General features: G+C 34.7%; 1 long non-coding RNA gene across 2 annotated transcripts; it reads right to left on the minus strand.

Moving 5' to 3' along the window:
- Positions 1-701: 701 nt before the first annotated feature.
- LOC122138764 lies at positions 702-15,523 on the minus strand. Of its 2 annotated transcripts, XR_006155789.1 has the most exons (5): positions 14,550-15,523; positions 14,228-14,285; positions 13,964-14,141; positions 7,079-7,593; positions 702-1,105 (listed from the first exon to the last, which is right to left on the minus strand). It is a non-coding gene; the product is annotated as an uncharacterized LOC122138764 (long non-coding RNA). The 2 variants fall into 2 exon arrangements; XR_006155788.1 differs by lacking the exons at positions 702-1,105; positions 7,079-7,593 and adding an exon at positions 10,602-11,663 and having other exon boundaries at positions 14,550-15,522.
- Between the last annotated feature and the right edge of the window lie 9,269 nt (positions 15,524-24,792).

Below are 24,792 nucleotides of genomic sequence, written 5' to 3' on the forward strand. Positions count from 1 at the left end.
GGGTGGATAAATAGATAGAATGAGGGATGGATGGAATATATAACTGAAAAGGACACAGTTTGGCTCAAACTTGGCCAGTTGCTTCAACAGTCATCATGTTTATGTTACATGACTTTCTGACCAATTAACAATTAGTCAAAGGGTAATTATAGGTCACTCCATCCCAAAATTAAAATTTTGTCATTAATCACTTACCCCCATGTTGTTCCAAACCCGTAAAAGCTTTGTTAGTCTTCGTAACACAATTTAAGATATTTTGGATGAAAACCGGGAGGCTTGAGACTGTCCCATAGACTGCCAAATAAATAACAGTGTCAAGGTCCAGGAAAGGTATGAAAGTCATCGTCAGAATAGTCCATCTGTCATCAGTGATTCAACCGTAACGTTATGAAGCGATGAGAATACCTTTTGTACATGAAGAAAACAAAAATAACGACTTTAATCAACAATTCCTCTCCTCTGAGTCTCTCCAAATCAGCGTAGCGCCATTTTGACAAAACGTAAATACACGTAAAAATCGTATCCTAAGATAAGTGATTAATTACAAAAATTTTCATTTTGGGATGGAGTATCCCTTTATGTCTTACTTTTCAGGCTCAAATTAGACCCATCCAAGCTCTATGCAAGTTATAACTTGCAATACTATTCGAAGGAATAGTCCACCAAAAAATTTATGAGTTTTTTTCTTCTCATTCGTCTACACAAAAGATAGTTTGAAGAATGTTGGAAACCAAACAGTTTTAGTTTCCACTGACTTCCACTGTATGTTTTTGTCCAAATGGGAACCAAAATGCTTCCGCAGAGTTGACTGTTTAGTCACAGCTCACACACACTCGAACAAGCCATCGATATGTGCAGAATGTGATGTTAAACTGTTGTCTTTGGGTACATTTACCTTTAACACTGACATTTACAGTCTGTCTGGGGTCACTGGCGAAGCATCTGCGTGGGGATTTGAGGAAGCGATGCTGTGGGAAACGTCCCGGCGCTCGGCTCCACGTGTTAAACTCACGCCGTTAATTACTCTCCCAGATGATGCCAAGCACTTCTGTCTCTAATGAGGCTCCGGGGAACCTAGCTGTACAGAAATCGAGTCGTGCAACAACTAACAAGAGACGAGAAAAGAGGAAACAATGACATTAAAGATTAAATGACATTGAGTTATCAAAAGACACAGCAATGAAAAACGTGCATATAAACATGGAGCAAAATTAACATGAACTTTGTTAGTGTCATTAATTATTGGAGTTTCCTCAAATCATGACACTTGTTGAGGAGATTTAATTCACTAAGTGATCAGATGCACCATTTTCACCAGCAGGAACATGAAACAGGTGAAAACACTCCCTAGCAACCACATAGCAACACCCTGGAAACCTACATTGTAACGCCACTCAGCAGTGTAATTGTAGTATAACTGAAATAGTATTTTCTAGTTTTTATTAATATTTAAAATTTGTTTAAATGGTTTAATTTTCAATTAAATTTCATTAATGTTTTAGTAATTTTGTTGTGTGCTTTTATTATTTTTATTATATTTTTTAATGGCTATATATAGTATTTTTACTTCAGTTTTAGTTTTATTGCAGTACATCAAGTAAAACAAAATACAAATGACATAAAATAAGTTTTTATTTTATTTTGCAGTTAATGTTTATTTCAGTTTTTATATTAATATTTTGAATTAGTTTTATATTTATATATGAATTTAAACTCAGGTAAAGTGTTAGTAATTTTGCTATGTGCTTTCATCATTTTTATTAGCTTTTTTAAATGGCTATGAAGTATTAATTATTATTTTGGTTGTAGTCTTTTGCCTTGGCAACAAACTGAAATAAAAGTTTTTATAAATATACATTTTATTTTATATCAGTTAATGTTTATTTCAAGTAATAAGAGTTTTTTTTAATTTTCATTTTGAATTCGGTTTTATTTTTATATATTCATTTAAATTTGTCACTCACATTTACTTCAGATAATGTAAAAATCTGGTTTCAATACAAACTTGTTATATTTCTTAAAAATATCATTAATACAACCAGAAGAGCAGCTGGTAATAACAGAAGAAAAATGGGTGTTATTTTAAGCCTCTGATATTTTAATTCTTGTTTGGAATCTCATTTGCACCTTTCAAAACATGAAATACCGCCGTCTTTTTTTAATCAAAATTGCAGGTGTTTACAAAATGTGTCTTAATATAACCAGCTGTCCAACTGTGAAAATACATTTCCACCTTGCCTTTCAAAAAAATCAGCATTTAAAACTGACAGACAAACAAATCTGAACTAACAGATGAATGCAGACACCTAAAAGAAAAGCAACAACTACAAAAACAAACAATAAGACAAAGTATGCATATTAAAATGAAAAAGATTTGTGCTTTTGATAGATACAAATGATTTTAATCTGTAGGATATCAACCAAACATCAATTATGCAGCTACTTTTCACACTGATTGATTTGTTTTGACCTTTAATCATAGCTTAGTTAACGCAATCATTGACAGACAAGTCAATGCGTATTAAAAAAGAGCTCGTAATAACCCGGGAACTGCAACACAACAAATCAAGAGTCTGTTGAGAGGAAGCTGGCGAAGACAATCCACAAGTAAAGCATCGAGCCGAGTTTAACATCCTTTGCTATCATCTGTGTGCTATAAAATTAATCATTCTTAAAGTCAAAACTCCTTTTTCTGGAGTCAGTCCAAAGCCCGAGTACAAATCTCAAACAGAAAGTAATTATTTTCTCCTTTGAAAAGCTAATTATCAATTTAAGTCTTTTGCTCTCAGATCACCAATTAAACATAATTACATCAGCAAACACTTCTAGGAGAGGAAGTCTGTGACACACTGTGTCTTGTGAGCTTTTTATGTTACAGACTTAAAAATTTAACCAGCGCGGAAAACTTGATTAAGAACTGAAAGGAATAGTTCACCCAAAAATGAATTCATCTTGATGGCTTTGTTTCTTAAAAACACACAACTTTTGTCTTATCAAGATGTTAACTGATGGACTGGAGTGCTGTGGATTATTGTGTTTTTATCAGATGTTTGGATTCTCATTCTGACGGCACCCATTCACTGCAGAGCATCCATTGCTGAGACACTGATGCAGTGCTACATTTCAAGAAGAAGAAACAAACTCATCCTGATCTTGGATGGCTTAAAGGGGCAGTAAATGTTCAGCAAACATTCATTTTTGTGTGAACGATTCATTTAAGAGGGTAAAACCTCCAACATTCAGAAGCAATTCACTTCAGTATTATGAAAACCATCAAATTTGTCAATAGCCACTTTGACTCTGCACACTCGTAACCTTTTCCCTCTTGTATTTTGAGTGTAATTCTCAGATATGTAGAGATCATGAATTATGCATGTCTTCATATGGCTCCATTAAGCTTTCCATATTCAACTCAAAGCCCGGCGGCATGAAATTGCACAGTTTAATGTGGCTTTAAAAGTATTTATCACGTGCAAATCACAGATACAATTTCCCGGTAGTTATTATTTTTCACGGCAAGATAAGACGCGAGGAACACATTTACACGGAATGAATATACAAAGGTCAACGCATTTGCTAAACCTCAATTGTTTTTTTTTATATTTATAACCCAACACAAGCGACGGCCTTATCAGCATTCTGCCATAATTCATGATTTCACATATTGTGAGAGTCTGAATACAGACATTCAGAGCTAAAAAAAAACCTTTTTCCTTATTCTGCTCAAGTGTGTTGGTTTTTCACTGTTGAATGTGTTTATGCCTCTTCAGTTTATTCAGTGAATATTAGTCATCTCAGTTTTAAAAACATCCACAGATTCTTCACTTGAAATTTAGCGGATGTTTTTACATCCAAAGCTTGTTTGGAAGCTTCAATCAATCCAAAGAGATTGTATGCTTGCAGCTTGTGTTTTTGGTAACGTGGTTATGTTGACTCTCCGTCCATCGGAGTGGAACGTTATGGCTGATAACTTAATGGCCGAGGAACAACAGCTCATTCAGCTTCAGAGTAATTAATGATGATTACATGCTTATGTAGCTTGTGTTGTTGTGGCTCATGCCATTAATCATGATTGTGCTTCCAAAGAAACAAGCTGAGCACACAGTGACACATCAGCGGCCTCTGCGTTTCCCGTCAGGTCCAAACCGTCACCGAGAATAACGCCACATGAGAACGTGATGAACATACCTGCAGCACTTAAAGGGACAGTTCATCCAAAAATTTAAATTCTGTCATTAATTACTAACCGTGGTAGTACCCTTGCTGTCTAGAGGATCAGAGAGCTCTCGGATTTAATCAAAAATATCTTAATTTCTCTTCTAAAGATGAACGAAGGTACATGATGGTGAGTAATTAATGACAGAATTCTCATTTTTGGGTGAACTATCCCTTTAATGATATATGTGGGAATACGGTTTACATTAATGTCTTATATTGATTCATATTGATTAATTTTTAATCAAATTCTTTTCTTGACATGAAAAGTTGATCAAATTAAACACCCAGAAATAAAATAATTAAGTCATTATTTTGGAAGATGAGTACATAATTAACTAGAGTTACATTTTGGGTTAAAAATGGTTCCATTATTAAGAATTTATTAATTATTTTACATTTTAATAACTTTTTTAAGTGCCATTTTTAAAATATTTTCAATTTATTTAATTGTATTTTTTTTTATTTAAATAGCCAGATTAAAATGATTACTTAGTAAATCATTGACTAGTGTCTCATTTTTGGATAAAAATGAACAAAATTCCATTACTAAATATTAATTACATTTTTTAACATTTTATTAGATTTTTATTTTTAGAATTATTTTAAAAATGCATTAAATGCTAATAAAAAATAATTTCATGATATGCTGATCAATTGATCATATTAATTAATTGTGCTCAAATTGTTATTGATAAAAATTTTTAGTTTTTGATGAGTAAAATAAGATCACTGAATATGACTCTGTTGGCGGTATTGATTCATGAAATCTTTCCATATTCAAATACAAATCACGTCTAATTGAAAAGAGAAGGTGTCAAAAGCTCTCAGAGAGCGAATACTCTTCTCTCAAACACAGATGTGGGGAAAATCGAAGAGCTGATATCTCATTTAACAACACGCACTTAAAGCGTGTGATGGACTAAAGCCCTGATGAACAGACGAGGAGATTCATATTGATCTGTGCTGCTGCCGACTAAGTGTCATTAAATCAGCCATGCAAATGAGCGATCCTGCCTGACCGCTGTCATCCCAATCCTTCCCAGCGCGTCAAAACACCAACCTCTCGAACCCCTGAACGATTGCATTCACTCGAAGAACTTTGAGGCCTGATTAGAAATCCAATTACTTGTTTTGTTTAGTCTTTGCCATCAAACGAAGCCAATTAATGCTCTTTGAATTAGATGCCACAAATCACATTATATAACAAGCGTTACATCTGGTTGTATAATATATTTCTCTTTTGTGTGTTTTCAGTTAGCGTGAGATTATCTTGCCAAGTCCTGCACTATTAAACCTCTATAGAATCATAAACTATATTTTAGTTATCATGATCAGTAGACATGATACGGGCTACATTGACAAACTATATTAGGGCAAAACATGGCATGCACTTTTCAATTTTGAGTTATTTTGCTATAAACAAGTGAATAGAAAATACATATTTATGTGTTATTATTTATTGCACTTTATCTATATTCTATATTTGCGTCTGTAGATTTAAATTAGATATAAACAAGTGAATAGGGTTTTCTTGTCCACTTCTTCAGCAGCACTTACATAAAACAAATTTTTGTGGGGTTATTTGTTTTTTTATTATTTTGTTGATGTTATTATAATTTTTTTTTTTTTTTCATCAACAATAATCATCTTTAATTTGATGTGTTTTTGCAAAAAGAAAGTTTGTTTCTCCACTTCAGCAGCACATGCTTCCACCAAAATGTATGAACATTGTGAACACTTGTAAACATTTGTTCATACATCACTCACCTGAGAAATATTTAACATTTGAATCCTAAACACACGGTGAAACTATTCTTTTCTGGCTGTTGACAGTATTTCATGATTTATGGAGTGATAAAAAGAAAAATCCAAAATACAAAAACCTTTAGTATGTCAACAAAATCAAACAAAAATTTTGAACCTGGGCTTTATCCAAAGTTCAGATTTATGCTTTGGAAATATATGCAAATTCTTAAAGTTCCGTGTTTAAGTGTAGTCCTATCTATTAGCTGTTTATGTCTAATAATTGTTTTACCCTATTCACCTGTGGTGTCTTGCCTTAAATATATTAAACTATATTATAAAGTATGGGCCTCATTCATTAAACACAAGCAATATGACAAGCAATAAATAAATCTTAATAATCTTCAGTTTATACAAGAAATTAAGGTTGAAGGCAACAATTTAAGGTTTACTAGACAGAAATGTGTTGTTTGTGTTTCATGGCACTGGTCCATTGTGTCATTTTTGTTAAAACAAATGCTGAAAATCTGTCCAATTAAAATAATTAGATCACATCATTGTGACACATGAGTTAATCAGTGACTAGCATCTAATATTTGGATAAAAATAAACAAAATTCAATTTTTAAGAATTAAAAAGTAATTAAAATTTGATTAATCAAATTCACACTGAAGATTTGCATACATAGTCTCATTTTGTGATAAAAATCAGCATATTAGACGGATTTCTGAAGGATCATGTGACACTCCAATACTGGAGTAATGATGCTGAAAATACAGATTTGATCACAGAAATAAATTACAGTTTAACAGATATCAACACAGAAACATGCTATTTTAAATGTTAATAATATTCCACAATTTTACAGATTTTACTGTATTTTTGATCAAATAAATGCAGTCTTGGCAAGCAGAAGATACTTCTTTCAAAATATTAAAAAAATCTTAATTATGCCATACTTTCAACTTTACTGGTAGCAAATGCATATGGCAGGCCTACTTTCCTAATAAAATGTAAAACATTAATTGCATAATATATTGTATTTTACATTTCAAAATGTCACAGTGAAACCAAACAGAGTTTGACTCCACATCTGTGTGTGCGTCACATTTCTTACCCTATCCTCACATCTCTCTGAAGGAGGAGCTCACAGTATCCATCACCTCCATATCATCGCCACAGATGCTTATGATGTCATTATAGTCGGCAGGCAGCAGGACTCCTCCTTTATTGGCAACAGAAGAAATATAGAGTCCCGGGCCGAGCGCAGAGCTGCATGAATCTCAGGGCCGTGTCGGCAGTGCCATTATTCAGATGATTGTAGATGGGCTGCCGTATCAGCATGGCATGCGGGTTTGTGTCTCCTGGATAGAGCCTCGTGCACGCGGCAGATTTCATTTCCAGGGTTTATGACTTGTGTGCTGCTGTGGGATCTTTTGAGGTTATAAACAGGAGGTTTGGTAACTGTTATTCTGCGGCTGAGAATGTGGGAATTGCACACGCATACACTTGTTTGTTGAAAACATCCAGGACTGGTATCAGTCCTCTTATACTGCAGTGTAATTGGGGTTTGATGCATCATCCTGTACTGCGTGCAAATCCTCACGGGGGATCAGTGCACATCCACATAGCCTACATTCAAGAAGAAAACCTTAGGTTTAGTTCACAAAGTTAGTAATATGTTATTTGAGAGATATCATTACAGCACTAGTATATATGGAAGCTTGTGTCTGCTATGGGATAGAACTGAGAGATATAAACTTGATAATCTGAGAAAAAACATCCGAATTGTGAGATAAAAAGTTACAATACCTTTTTTATTTTCAATTCAGTGACGGGTAAGAAAAAAAAAGAAGATTAGTCTGGCTTTAGTCAATGACTCACAAACGTCTTCTGAAGTCAGTAATGGAATTTACTCACATAGTCTAACACATTTGTTTTTTTAGAGTCCTCAATGCCTAACATCCTCTCTTTCAGGACTTTCAGAGATCCTTTTACAGCATGGCCAAACACCAGCTCTAATGGGCTGAACTTGAGAGACTCCTGCACTGTATCACAGATTGCAAATAAAAGCAAAGGAACACCTTCGTCCCACTCAGACCCCTGTCTCGATACAGTACTTCCTAAGCATTGCTTTTAATGTTTGACGGAACCTTTCCAATGACCCCTGACTCTCCAGGTGATAAGCACTGGATATGCGATGTGTAATATTAAGTGATTTAAAAACTTGAGCACACAATTTAGATGTGAGGATGACATTCAGTAAACCGAAAGTGGTAAAGAACTTTGTTAAAGCTTTGAAAACTGCTCGAGCTGTGATCTTACGAAGTAGAATCGCTTCTGGATTCCTGGTAGATGTACACATAACCGTCAATAAAAACTGGTTAGCGTCCTTGGCCTTTGGTAAAGGACCCACACAATCCACTATCACATGCTCATAAGGTTCACTTATGACAGGAACTGGAATTAAAGGTGCTGGAGGAATCACCTGGTTCAGTTTCCCAGTATTCTGGCAAACATGACAAGTCTTACAAAACTGCTACACGTAAGAAAGAGTCAGATAAAGACATCTCATTAGCTTCCTTTGGTTGGGCACGTCTGATCACGCAAGCAGTAAATGCATTTGGATACTTGTGAGACACTTCCTCAACAATTCATCTGTAACAAATGCATCCCATTGCAATTGCGATTCCAGTGTGACCAATGCATCTGACCGGAGTGACCTTCCACAAACTCCATATTCAACCAGAGTACTACATTTTCTGAAATTAGAATGTGAGCTGTGCTTACCTTTTTTTGTGGATGGTTGCCAGGGTGTTATGCAGTTGAAAATGCTGCATCTGGTCACTTAGTAAAGATACAGTAGAACAAGACAGATATTTAAATCACTAAAAATAAGAAAGAGCAACAGCAAACTGCATTAATGAAACTTGGTGCACAATCATTTAATTAATACGATGCTCTGATTCACTTTGCTGCTCAAAATCGTCCCAAACTTCCAATTTGTGCAGATTTGCTTTGCCTATATGGATTAATTCTTTGTTTTCTGCATATTTGATGGATATGGATATTACTTTCATGTGAAACTCAATAAATAAAGCCAGATGCTGCAGCCAGAGATGAATATTGTGTCTTCTGCAAGAGAGATGAGGCGAACACCTGATGCATGGAGAATATTTGACTCGTCATTCTGCGAGATGTTCTGTCAGAATTGATTTGATATGAATCTGGCACAAACATCACAGATCTCATCAGCACGGTAACAAAAGGGTGTCGTGGAGAATCACACGAATCGTGAATAACAAAAGGAAACAAATAAATAGACCGCCAGCCAGCACCAATGTTGAGAATATATCAAAGGAAAAAGCCCTCGTCTTAATGAAGTCAAGGCTGAGAAACATGCGTGGTGCCAACAGAATCTTAATGGCATTGTTATCGATCACATCTTAAGTCCAGATCCAGAAAGCGTCTGATCTGAAAACAATGAGGTTATCTGAAATCAAAGCCATCTCCCCTGCTGGAGCACATCAGACGGAGCATTTAACACCTCCCAAAAGCCTCCAGAGAGGCCATCGCATCCAAGCCAGGAGAAAATGCTCTTCTTCTCGCTACAAACAAGCAGATCATGCAATCAGGGCCTTTGGAGCTTTGCGGCGCTTATGTTTCCTGCTGGTGCAAAACAGCTTGACACATGAAGAACTCTACAAACACAAGTTCACTATGTTGGTTTTACAAGAGAATATGGATTTTTTTGCAGCAGCGGCACTGGAGCATTCAGATTAAACGTTAATTATTTTACACTGCTTCAGCATGCGAGATCAACAAATGAACAACCTCAGAGGGCCCAACTAAACAGAGAGCAGCACCATTCACAACTGAATTAGAACAACTTTCAAATTACAATTCCATTTCAGACTGTGAATTTCATTTGAATTAATGTATCACTCAGTATGCAGATTCAAATTCAAAGGAATTCATATTACTGCCATTTGGCTTGACAAGAAAAACAAACTACAGACAGACAGACAGATAGATAGATAATAGACAGATGGATAGATAGATAGATAGATAGATAGATAGATAGATAGATAGATAGATAGATAGATAATAGACTGATAGACAGACAGACTGATAGATAGATAGATAGATAGATAGATAGATAGATAGATAGTAGACAGACAGACAGACAGACTGATCGATAGATAGATAGTAGACAGACAGATGGATAGATAGATAGATAATAGACTGATAGACAGACAGACTGACTGACTGACTGACAGATAGATAGATAGATAGATAGATAGATAGATAGATAGATAGTAGACATACAGACAGGTAGATAGACAGATAGATAATAGACTGACAGACAGACAGAAAGATAGAATAAACTGTTGAATTTCTTTGAATAGAAGAAACGATAGACAGAACGTTAGAATGATAAGATTATGATAAGATAAAAAAAAATTATAAAAAATTTTAATTATAAGACAATTGAATAGACCGACAGACAGAATAAACAACAAAACAAACAATAGACAGACAGACAGAAGAATGATACAAACGATAGAATGAATGCAGAAAGACAGATAGACAGACTGTTGGTTGTATTTGAAATTATTGGTATTTCAACTTCACTGGCTATTATCAACAAAATAATATCAAATTCAATATAACAATAATAATAAAAACATTTTTATAACATTTGACTTGTACAAAAAGACAAGATTAAGCATAATTCTATAAAACATTCTTTAAATGTACCCGTTATAAAAATTGTAAAAGTTTTTCTGGGTCCATAAACAAGTCCTTAAAACTTTTTTCAGATAAACACAGCTGTCTCAAAACATTAGACCAAAAATACAAGTTTTATAGACAAGCCGGTGCTACACTATTGACATTTTGGTTCTTCTTCCTTCACTCTTCAATAAATGCCCATGAGTCAGTCTAGTATGATCTATCCAACACAACTTGGTCGTGTCTTGATTTAAAACGCTAGATGCTTCTTTTTCCAAAAACAGGATTTATTTAAAATAATTTGTTATTTTGACATTCTACTTGCCATTTTACTAATATACTGTATGTTGGTTCTTTAAGGGCTTTATATCTGACTTTCTCTGATTCTCTCTGCAAGAAGTTGCTTTGTAACCATGTCTGATAGATAGATAAACAGACAGACAGATATATAGATTATCTATCTATTTATGAAACAGAAAGGGAGCCAACTGCATATTAAAATAAACATTTTCATCATTTACTTAATTTTAAAACTGGTCCCTTTCAATCTACCATGATTAAGCTCCATCAGTTTATCTGTCATGTACCATCCGCTCTTTACTGTGTCACTGTTGCACTTTCCTGAGCTACACCAAGTTTAGAGGTGAACTATAGCAGACTTTAATGAGAAGCCACTACATTGCAAGACTTCGTGAATATGTCATAGAAACAAAGAGAGCTGAATATGATGTTGAGGACCAGTTTGGGGAAATTTCATTTTCATTTAAATCCAGATGATCAGTGGGTGCCGGTCTTATCGGGTTCTTACACGGGACGTTTGATTGGCAGCCTGAGGCAGAGGTTCGACCCTGGCAACGGCGCCCGAAGGCTGTTGGCATTCCTGGCCTTGTTTCTGTCCGTCACCCGTCTGCCGCTCACCTCTCACGCTAATCATCGTTTATCACACGCCGCCCGCTTTGTCTTTGTGCCTGAATGCACATTGGGAAGAAAAATGGCTTTTTGGGTGTCATAAAGTGAGATGGATTGAACATGAGAAGACGTCCCACCGTTCAGACAATGAATCAGCGGCAGGACAGACGGCCGAATGAGGAGCTGTGTGTAAAATCTGCTGGTCACAGATCAGACGGCTGCGTTCACCTGCAGCACATGCTTCTTTAACGACTCATTTTTAAAGCATTAATGTCTTTGAGTTATTGATAGCAGACTGACGGGGCTGAGCCTGTAATAAAGATCAATCATCGAGAGAAGAAAATATCTGTTCCAAAACCTACAGAGCCATCTATAGACGGCATCACAAGCGCTATTCAGAACTGACCTGAAAATTAATTTGAACTGAAGTAGAAAATGGTCATTTTAATTTAGCAAAGCAAATTTAATTCAATTCTGAAAAATGTAAAACTTTAGTATTATTTATGCTATTAAAGTTTTCATTAATTATTTTGAATAAATTTGTATATTATTTTCAGTTTTAACTTTAGTAATTTTGTTATGTGCCTTTGTAATTTCTATTCATTTTTAATCCTACTATTTAGGTATGGTTTATTTTCACTTTTTGTTTGGTTATTTTCGGTTTGTAATTTTAGTGCTGGAATGTAGTTCCTAAGGTAACATTTCTAATTTTGTTTAAAATTTTTCATTTAATATATATATTTTATTTCAACCTGATTTCATTTAACAAAAATAGTTTTAAATAATTTTAGTTAGTTATAATAACATGGGTAATTTCAATGAATATACACTTTAAAAATGAACATGCACTTAACAAAATAGAAAATTATTATTAAATACATAATAAAAACACTCTACTGTTTCTAATTTATTAAATATATTACATTCTATAAATTGTCATTTATAGACCACAGTGGAATAACACTTCACAGAATGCCAAATTTTCATCCAGTGACTTCAAAATGTAACCAAACAGCATCAAAATCAATGTGTTTTGTTGCAAAAATTGGACTAATGAAATTTCTCTGTTGTATGACTGCTGATTTTCTTTGAATTGTTATTTAATAAATCCTTTTCTAGTCATTCATGTTTTAAATTAATTTCCCCCTATTTTACCTTGTTTTCATTTACCCTTCAATGAGGGCAATCCCAGACTGATTAAAAAATTAATATTTTGCTCATTTAAATATTTAAAAAATGTAGAACACTTAAACACTAAAAGATTATATAATATTTATTTACATTTTTTATATGTATTTTATGATCCTTATCTTAAAAATTGCTTATTTGATTCCGTTCTAAAGTGTATTAATAAAAACAAACTAGAAACAAACTGGAATACGGTTTAACCCCATATTTGTGTGATGTATTTCACCACATTAGAGTATTGTTTAGCAACATGATAACCTCAAACGCTGCTGGATTCAGTTGCGAGTCGAATCTCTTCTGTGCTTCATGTGGAGCTGCTGTCTATGATAACGCTCAAAGAGTGAGAGAGACAGCAGACATCAAGGCTTTGAAAACAGAGATAAAGTGTATTTGTTATTAAATGTGGTCCAAAAGGCTCGATTTGTATTGTAAACCGGAAGCATGATTTAAATACAAATGGATATATAACAGATACTTTTCTGAATGTAAATATGCCATCTAAGTATTTAAATACCAAAATTAATTAGATAAATCTATTATAATATTTAGATATTATAAATAGATATTATTTTTTTAAATAAAATATTTATAAAATAAAAAAAAATGTAAGGATTAAAAACTTGTCTTCTTTCATGTCAAGTGCAGGTTAAAATGAATAAAGGTTTATATATTTAAAGTGAGTTTAAGAGCAGACAAATAGGACAATTTCCATATTGAAAAATAAAATAAATTTGGTCTATTTTCATGGCAAGAACAGGTTAGAGTAAATTTTTAAAAACGGGTATATAAACAAATTAATAAACATAAAAAAGTGAGATTAAATAATATAACTTGCACATCAAATTAAGGTTTTTTCAAAAACATTTTTTGTTAAGCTGGTTGAAAGTCTCTTTTCATCCTGATAGCAGTCACAAAGTTAAGTGGTCTAAATGTATTTATATGTACTTGTATCGTCTGTGGAAGGCGTAGGACCATAAAACGTTCGTCCAATCATATCCCTCGGCCCGAGGATTATGATAGGCTGTCCTACCTGCCTGTTAACATCTGTATTTGCATACCTCTGAGCACCCAGTTCACATAGACATAATACGTCATCAGCGATTTTCCATTAGTGAGAATGGAAGGCATTGTTATTGTAATATTATGTTTTGTACTATAGTGTTTTTCTCACCGGTGAATGAGACTTTCATTTAGTCTGTGGACTAAATCGAGGGCCATCACCATCTCAACAGGTAGAACTGAGGATACCATCACCGAACTTACTCAGCAATGTCTGCAGATCTCCAACGACATAGTAATCCATGAGTAGATACACTCAGAAACCTTAATGAACAGACAGCACTGTGCATCTGATGAACACAAGACTGATTCATGAGAACTGGATCAAAACACACTAACGTTACAGAACTGAATCAATCTTTTCAACACATTCCACCTGTTCTGTGTTCATCTGCTTCTCCCATTTGCTCTTTCTACATCAACTATCACTGTATCTAGACCAAATACAATCACATACAACAGACATTTCTCAACTATTTATTACAACATATAATGATAAATTTAACACACTTAAATGATATGAGATGACTGGATGGTTTCAAATGATTTGAACTATTTAAAATTTACTTTAGTTATGAACTCATCAATCGTAATGCACAATGTTTTTATCTAACATGTATTTTGAGGTGCTGCTAGTCGTTTTTATGCAGCGTTTCACTAGTTAGCAGTAAACCGGTTAACAGTTAACGTTACTTCACCTGAAAATGATTTGTGTTGGATGTCTTCGACGTGGAAAGCAGTTATCTTCAGAATGGAAATATAGATGTTATTTGTAAACACCATACTTTTTTGCTTATTTCAATTAATCGAATAAAACTAGCGCTTTAAGCCAGCAGTTGTACTGAGGTTGTAGCATAAACATGGCTGAACGCGCGAAAAGCGGAGGAACAGACAAACCGATTCAACTGAGTGAGTCATTTCCGCTGGAACCACTCCGATTGATTCAAACTCAAACTCGTGACTTCAGTCATTTGTTTTAAGCTATTCACTAGCAAATACTGCATTAAGCACGTAAGTTATTGATGGGTGAAACGGAGCTTTTTGAAACTCTGAACCACTCGTCACAAAATGATTCGCTGTTTTGAAGTGCTCGAATCGGTTCGAATATCTGGAATCACTTGGTTTAGATCAGGACTTCAAAGCATGTATCGTGATTCATTTGATTTAGATCGCGACTTCAGAGTGCTTATTGCGAATCTTTTGATTCAAATAGGAACTTAAAAGCATATTATTTAGACTGGAACTTCTTTGGAGCAGAATCACAGTTTTTTTTATTCAGATCTGAATAATGGTTTGCTGGACTTCAGATTGTGAATCTTTTGATTTTGATCAGGATTTCGGATCGCGAACCATTTGATTCAAATCGGATCTTCGGAGCAGGTGTCGCAAATCACTTGATTCAAATTGGAACTTTCGGAGCGGGTTCGTGAATCTTTTGATTCAGATTCTCAAAAAAGAGAAAACATACAAGCATACACAGATACAGATGCGTTGCCAGGGTGACAACACAAAGGATTAATAAAGATGCAGTTTTCAAACAGCGCTTTGGATAATTGCCATTGGCTACTTGTCCAGATCAACTTTGAATAAAGAAACTGTTTAGAGCCACTAGATATTTATCCAGGTATGTGAAATTTAGCTATAGCAGGAAACACCAATTAAGTAAGTTATATTTTCCTATATTATCTTCTGAGTAGTCAGTCCAAAGAAAACATCTTTAAAACAGAAAGAAAGATCACTTACAACATTGCCCATAACAAGTGAATGAATCTTCCTCAGAAGAGTGACAAAAACAGCAACTCACTTCAATGTCATACTTATAATTATGTCCATAAGCTTTTTGGATTTAGAGTTTAGCAGATTATTTTTGGGCTGAACTTTATTTCTTGCAATTCTGAGTTTATATCTCACAATTCAGACTTGTTTTCAGTGTTTATAAGTATGTTTATATTGATATATTTGTGTATTTGTGCACTGACCTGCTGTGGTTCTTGATCTTTTTCTTCCCAGCAGTCCTGGTGACATTAAATGAGAATATTATGAGATAGTAGAGAAAACAAGGCTATTCAGTTATCATTAAGAAACATGTGGATTGCATCACTCAGTGAAGCTGTATTTTGTGTCATCGTTTGTCTTTACATTTATTGGAAACCCATGAGAAACTTCATTTTTTACAACTAAAATATACTGCACTGGTCATGCGATCTAATTTCCTGAACCCAGAGGAAGTAAATCAACACCGCGCGGATGTTTGTGCATTCAGATGCGCCGTCCAAATGGAAAACGCTGCTGTCTGTCCTGTAATTGGTAAAAAGGTGAGTCAACAAATGTATTTAAGCAGACCTGCGGTTATTCCATCACATGCTGGGATGATTCAACAGAGTTTGTGGATTTCACATGGCCTGCAGACAGAGATAGTGAGAACATTATCTGTTAAAACATGCATGGATTTTGTCAAATGGAGCGCACGCACACGCACACACACACACACACACACACACACACACACACACACACACACACACACACACACACACACACACACACACACACACACACACACACACACACACACACGTAGGAGCTTCACTACATGTCCTGTTGAATTCCTGAAGATATCAAGGTCAATAATGCTGCACATGCTGCTGCTCCACCAATGCATGAATGGAATAATAAAAATACAGCAACATCTTACAAAGGACAGCCTGCTGACATGTTAATATTTAACAAACTTAATGCTGTCATCTTAAATGAGATCACTGTTGTTTTTGTTTTGTGTGTTTACTGTCATGCAACTAAAAATGTAATTCAGTTCAGTACTATTTTAGTATTATTAACATATTTATACCACTATAGTGTTTATTAATATTTATTTTAAATATTAATATAAATATTTACTCTGCTTTGAATCACGCTAAACAATGCCCTTCAGCCTTGACTTATTCACAATACAGCACGGCCTCTCGTACCTTATTGCTTACATAACTTTTTGAAATTTTTTTCAAAAAAGCAATAATTTAATAATTTCAGTTTCAGTTTTAGTAATTTTGCTAGGTGCCTTTGACCATTATTTTTTTTTTTTTTTTTAGTTTTTTTGTTTGGTTTTTTTGTTTTTTTTTTTTATTTTTTTGTTTTTGCTATACATGCTTTCGTAATTTTTAGCTTAGATTTGACGAATTTTACTGTTTTTGTCTTTTTTTAGTCTAGTTTAGGTTTTAGTAATTCTGCTATTTGTTTTTGTCATTTTTAGTTCATATTTTAGTAAATTTGCTATATTCTTTTTTCATTTTTTAGTTTGCATTTTAGTAATTGCTATACATGCTTTTGTAATTTTTAGCTTAAATTTGACTTATTTTTACTGTTTTTTTTGTCTTTTTTTAGTCTTTTGTTTACGTTTTAGTAATTTTGCTGTTTTGTCATTTTTCTAGTTGTAGGTTCAAGTTTGAGTAATTGTGCTATGTCCTTTTTACCTTTTTTGTTTATGTTTTAGTAATTTTGCTGTTTTGTCATTTTTCTAGTTGTCAGTTCAAGTTTGAGTAATTTTGCTATGTCCCCTTTTTCTTTGTTGTTTATGTTTTAGTAATTTTGCTGTTTTATAATTTTTCAAAATTTGTATTCATTTTTAAAAATTTTGCTTTGCACTTTTTATATTAAATTTTTTTGTTTACGTTATAATTTTATAACATTATATAACGTATATAATTTACGTTAAAGTTTTAGTTTACATTTTAGTAATTTTCCTACATGCTTTTGTCATTTTACTTTTTCTTTAGTAATTTTAGAACTAATTTCAGTTTGAAATTTCGAATGTTCTGTTTTTGATTGTAAATCTAACATTATATTTCATTTCAGTTTTATTTTAATTAATGAAACAATTCTTAATACTTTTCATTTTAGGTATGAAAAACAACACTGGTTATGTTAGTAACATGATAAACCCCTGATCACCTGGAATCGCCCCACGTCTCCAAAGCATCATCACAGTTGTGATTATTGAGTGAAATCACCGCAGAAGATCTTTCACCTGCATTTCCATTTGAAAGTTACTCTGTGCTTTTCCTCCAATCTCCCTATTCTGAGTTACGCCTTCACATGCCAGCGTAATGAATGAGAATCAGTGAAGCGCTGAAGCTTGAAGGACCGAACCCAGATGCAGTGGACTGGCGTCCGTCCAGTCCTGGCTGTGAGCTCCACAGTGGCAGCAGCAAATCCAATTAGAGAAGTGAAAGTCATCTCCGACCTGAGCCAGATCTCCAGCCGGCCCTGCTTCCCCTGCTATGCATCAACACAAAGATAAAAAAGAAACCAGAGTTAGTTATTCTGAGGAGAAAATTATAATTGGCAAGGAATGAACAAACAATTCCATACAAAGTGTCGTCGGGCAGAGGTCTGATCTTGTTTGGATGGTTTGCTCCTCATGTCAACTCATTATTGAAACAGACTTACAGTATTTGAAGAGCGGGAATTAAATCTGGAGAGCAGCGAAAGAAATTTAATGGACAAACTGGGCATTGGTGAAGTTTTGAGGATTGTTTTCCTTCACAGAAACACTAATTCTCGGCAGTGATCTTCTGTCAGTCGCATGGCTTCTGTTGTCGTTTTTTGTTGGTGATGATTTTTTTGCTGTGGTTATTTGTTTGGTGTCATTTTTTTTTTCTGAGAATAAATTATTTCTGCATCAACAATTCATTCAACGCTCTCTGTAGGTTTTTGAATCCCATTAATTAGCTTGAAATATACATATATAGTCCTAGATATGCAGGTTTTCTGGGTTTTTCCTGTTTTGCTGAACTCTTTAGCTTCAATTAATCTGTTTGTTTTTCATTTAAAGACATGTTCATAATAGGATTTAGCAGCATTCAGAAATCTGCTCTGATAAGATCACACCGCTTGATTAATTAAAACAATTATTTACACAGTGACAGGATGGAAATAAAGAGCTAAGTGAGTAAGTCCTGTTTTTTTATATGCATATTTTCCCACTTGAATGATTCCGATCAAACAAATTTTTATATTACACAAAAATAACCAGAGTAAATACAAAATGCAGCTTTGAAATAATGATTTAATTTATTAAGGGAAAAAAGCTATTCAAACCTGCCTGGCACTACGTGAAAAAGTAATTTCCCCCTAAATCTAATAACTGGTTGTGCCACACTTTGCAGCAATAACTGCAATCAAGCGTTTGTGATAAACAGTCTTTCACATCACTGCGGAGGAATTCTGGCCCACTCTTCTTTGCAGGAGTGTTGTAATACAGCCACATTGGAGGGTTTGAGCATGAATGGACTGTTTAAGGTCATGCCACAGCATCTCAATCAGATTTAAGACCAGACTTTGACTAGACCACTCCAAAACCTTAATATTGTTTTTCTTGAGCCATTCAGAGGTGGACTTGCTGGTGTGTTTGTGATCATTGTCCTGCTGCAGAAACCAAGTGCGCTTGAGGTCACAAACTGACCTTCAGGATTTTCTGATAGAGTGCAGAATTCATGCCTCCATCAGTTTAGGCCAAGTTGTCCAGGTCCAGACCGTTGCACCACCTCCACCATGTTTGACTGTTGCTATGATGTTCTTTTTATTTATACTGTGTTGGTTTTAGGCCAGATGTAACGGGACACACACACCTTACAAAAAAGTTCAACTTTTGTCTCATCAGTCCACAGAATACTTGCCCAAAAGTCTTGGGGATAATCAAGATATTTTTTGACAAATGTGAGACGAGGCTTTGTGGGTTTTTTTGGTCAGTAGCGGCTTCCCCCTTGGAACTCTCCCATGGATGCCGTTTCTGCCCAGTCTCTTTCTTATTGTTGAATCATGAACACTGATGTTAATTGAGTGAAGCCTGCAGTTCTTTAGATGCTGTTCTGGGTTCTTTTATGAGCTCCTGGATGAGTCGTCGTTGTGCTCTTGGAGTAATTTTGGTAGGCCGGCCACTCCTGGGAAGGTTTTCCAAGTTCTCTCCATTTGTGAATAATGGCTCTGACCGTGATTCGCTGGAGTCCCAACGCCTTAGAAATGACTTTATAACCCTTTCCAGACTGATTCCATCTGTTCTTGAATCTCTTTAGATCGTGGCATGATGTGTTGCTCTTCAAGCATGCTTCACTTCGTCAGGCAGCTTCTATTTAAGTGATTTCTTGATTCAGCAGGTCTGGCAGTAACCAGGGTGTGGCTAGTGATATTAAACTCAGCTTTCTAAAATTATGTGGTTAATCACAGTTCTTTAATGATTTAACTGGAGGGGGAAATACATTTTTCACGTAGGGCCAGGTAGGTTTGGACAGCTTTTTTCCTTTAATAAATTAAATCATCATTTAAAAACTGCATTTTTGTATTAACTTGCATTATATTTGTGTAATATTGAAATTAGTTTGATGATCTGAATCTTTTAAGTGTGCCCCCCCCCCCCCCAAAAAAAAAAAACAGGAAGGGGGGCAAAAACCTTTTCACCGCTCTGTAAATATATATATACTCACAGCATAATATATGAATAACTCTTTTGATCTACAGACTCTTGTAGGCCTTATTTGGCTCAATATTTCTAAAGCAAGATGGTCTTTTTTTTTTCATTTTTTTGTTTGACAGGAAATAAACTCAGAGCAGGTTTATGGTGAAGGAGCCGCGTTTTGGCCAGTCCAGCTAGTTGCTGTAAAGATAAGATACTGGAGTAGGTGATTCACCCGGCCAGATTCAAACCTTCAAAATGAGAAATGATATCTGGATGCTCCACCGCCAGATAAGAGCTTCAGCGTTTGGGCATTTCATGGATATTTTTCCCATCAGCCGTGATAGACAGACAGGGGTGTAGCAGCACCTGAAGGGATTATTCCATCCAGACCCGACCACAAAACCTCTTTAACATTCAGTTTTTTTTTCCTGATTATTAATTTATTTATTTATTTTTGTTTTATTTCAGTGGGTGTTTTTTTTTTATGATGCTGTTGTGAAGTTGTTTTGCAAGATTATAGATTGGTTTTGAGATTCCAGCTTGGGAAATGTGAAATGCAACCATGATTGACAGAAAACCCAGAAACAGCTCAAATACTCAATGGTTCCTAAATAGTTTGGAAAAATCCCCAACAGTGAGCCAATACAAGTAATTCACTCACAGTTTGTCATGCTAAATGACTTAATGTCTATTGTTAGCCATTGGCTAATAAATTGTTGCTTTCACTCACCAGTGTTTGAGTTGGAGGCAAAAAATAAGCTTAGCACATATATTTTCACTCATCTTCAAAGAGTTGATTGTCCCCAATAACTTTCATAGTATTTTTCCAACCTTTTTTTTGCCATATTGCCTGAATGCATGGGCATCTGAACCACTGTATGTGTGTGGGACAAAACACACCCTCTTTTTAAAGGGATCCCTGGGTGTTAAGACTTGTATGGCTTAATATAATGTTAATGATGTCTCTTACTGAAATACAGTAGAAAAATAGTAGTATAGTAATAGAAAACCCATGAAAGATTTATGTTATTTAAAAAAAATCAATTGTTTTATACATATTTTGGACTATGGGGGGCGCCATTATTCTGCACTCGATGAGCTGGAATATTCAATTCAACTCAATTCAATTAAAGTTTATTTGTATAGTGCCTTTCAACATACAAATCGGTCCCGAGTTAATGACATGTAATCAAACAGATGGTGAACACTATTATATGTTGTGATTCAACTTAAAGCATCATTTTGGTAGTTTCATATGTTGTCTGAGGGTTTGGCGTCATCTCTTCTCAGGTGTTCGGTCATCTCAGGTCTTGGTAAGGACTGGATCCAGACTGAAGCTTGTGTAAATCCTAGTTATCATGGGATTCCAATCCCGTGTCAGAAACGGAGAAGGAAATAGAGACACAATTAGCCATAGCTTGTTTTTCAAATTAGGAAAAAAATTATGTTTTGTGTTCAAGTAAAGGAAAAGATAGTTTGTGTTTTGTTTGGTTATATATGGATTAAGTGATTGTTTGTGAGATACATTATGAGAATGCTTGGCTAAAGAGATGAGTCTTTAATCTAGATTTAAACAGAGGAAGTGTGTCTGAACCCCGAACATTATCAGGAAGGCTATTCCAGAGTTTGGGGAGCCAAATGCGAAAAAGCTCTACCTCCTTTAGTGGACTTTGCTATCCTAGGTACTATCAAAAGTCCAGAGTTTTGTGACCTTAGGGAGCGTGATGAGTTGTAGCGTGGTAGAAGACTAGTTAGGTACGCAGGAGCTAAACCATTAAGGGCCTTATAAGTAAGTAATAATATTTTGTAACTGATACGGAAGTTAATATGTAGCCAGTGCAGAGACTGTAGTATTGGGGTAATATGATCATATTTTCTTGACCTGGAATTCACAACTTTGTTGCAGCACTGAATTACTGTTACACTGTGTTGTTATAATGCTAACAGTTAGCTGATGTTTTTGCTTGACTTGCTAGACTACAGTACATCAATTGTTTTGTTCAAAACAACTTACTAGACTTTTGTTGCTGTGCTATATTTTGGGAAACCTTTCCAGGTATGTGGTAACCGTTTTAGACTATATAAAACAAGTGTTTAATTAAAAGGTACCAGAATACAGGGAATGGTATCTACTCCAGTAAATGTTCTGGGTGAGGACCCACACACATTTTATTTATTTACTTTTTTTGCTTCCGATGCCGATGTTTGATTGACATATTTAAGTCAAGTAAAGACCACCGAGGACCACTCATGTACACATACCGGCAGAAATCCAAGACGTCCTGAAGGAACACAGATGAAAGAAAATAAAGCAGCTCTATCATTTCACCTCGAATGCATTTCATCCGCGGTGTTTGTCGCTCCGGGCGGCTCTGGACCCCATCACTCTAGGAACAATGCTGGCTGTCATGGAGCGAACGCTGCCCACTGAAGCCTGACTGCCGGATTGTCAAAACCTTTGGAAAACAAGGCCCCGCTTTTCCCTACACAAGCCTGGGAGACGCACATGGATCCAGACCGTCAGGATCACAGGACTCAATGAAGTCCTGACAGACTGACCGACTCAACCGTGGGATAAATAGATGAGGGACATGAGACAATCGGAGCAATAGAACGGGAATGAAGTTGAAAAGTGTTTAGGTGTAATGGGCTTTTCTGCTGATAAACAGGCTCTCTTTGGGAAAAAAAAAATCAACAGTTTACTCACTGGATTGAGTGTAAAAGTTAGCATTCACTTTCTCTTTTGATTTGTTTTTTTTATGATGTAATGTTGACTTGATTAAGTAAGTAAATTATATTTGATTTATGTTTGTTTGTGTTTGAGTATGTGATACTTGCTGTTAACTAAAGCTATTAAAACCATTTAGGCAATTTAAATAAAGCTGAAATTGAATAAAATATTAAATAAAACAAATTAAAATATGTTGTTAATTTACTCACTCTCAGGACATCCGAGATGTAGGTGACTTTTTTTCTTCTTCAGTAGAACAGTAAAGAAGATTTTTAGCTGAAATCATGCTCCTTGGTGATTCATAAAATCAAGTCAGAAGATTATCGCCTTGGAGTAAAAAAAAAGGAGCATATCAGGGAACACAGAATTAATACTCGTGGCTCCTGACAATACATTGAGGTCTTATGAAGCGAAACGACTGGTCTGTGCAAGAAACTGAACATTATTTACATATTAATAATATTTTTAAATATAGAATGTATATATATATGTACATATACACACATATTTCATAAATATTTAAATATATATTACTTAAACTGAAATAAAAATCACAAAAGAAGAAACTAAAATGAAAACTAAAAAACAAACAAAAACAAAAGCTAATTAAAAATATTAATAAATAATAATCATATAATATAAGTAATACTAAAATCACACTAATTTACATCACCTAAATTATATTCCATATTGCATTTTGTTGTTCCATTATACATATAAAGTTATTGTTAATTTTTTTTTTTTTTTATAAACTGGATTTTTTTTTTTACACTGCTTTAAATAATAAAATAAACCAATTGACAATAACTCACAATGATTCTGTAACAGAATCAACATGAGGTCACTTCAGGGACACAGTAGAATATATATATATATATATATATATAAACACCTTCAAGTGACACTGAATGACTGATTTCAGAAAACACATCTGCAAACAAACACCTAAGACATTGGCTTTCTTCAAGATCATTCTGCAGATCGGTCCGTGTTACACCATCTCCATTCTAACGATCGGAAGTCCATTACATGTTAGAGAAGACTAATGCTGTCAGCGAGTCAATAAATCACTGCGTTTGCACTGCCATATTTCAGCCGCTCATTACGTCTGTGTCGAGCGTTTCTTTAAAGCAGGATGAAAAATTGAAGGTGTTTATTAACATAGTCATCAAAATCGGTTCTGTTTGGCCAAGCTAAACGCAAACGAAGGCCCAGAAGAGGAGATCTTTGTAAAGCACTGGGTTAACAGCCAGTTTAGCTGCTGATTTCTCTATTGATTGGTTTGGGAGAGAATATTTGCTGAGCTAAACCACTGTAATTACAAATCCTGCCGGCAAACTCGGAGTCCATCCTCAGGCCTGAAATAAGAGGCTTCAGGGACCCATTTATCAGGAATCCCCAATTAAATGGCAAAGCCATTGCATTTGCGTTGATTTGGAAAGTTTCAGTTTTCTGTTTTTAATTAATATTGCTTATATTTTGAATAAACTACAAACAGTAATCTGCCGCGAACGAATCCACAAATCATGTGTTGTTTAGGAGAGCTGAAATTTTAGTTTAAATATGTTTTTTGTCATTTTTATTAGCTTTATTTTTCTAATATTTATGTTTTTCAATTTCAATTTGAACTGTTGTTCTACATTTAGAAATGTAGCTTTATTTTATTACATTTTTAATTTTAGTAATTAAAAATTATAAACAAAAACTGAAATAAAATAATAATTATGCTGTCATTTTTATTAGTTTTAATATTTCTAGT

Source organism: Cyprinus carpio, chromosome B10 (genome assembly GCF_018340385.1).
Source record: "Cyprinus carpio isolate SPL01 chromosome B10, ASM1834038v1, whole genome shotgun sequence".
Lineage (NCBI taxonomy): Eukaryota > Metazoa > Chordata > Actinopteri > Cypriniformes > Cyprinidae > Cyprinus > Cyprinus carpio.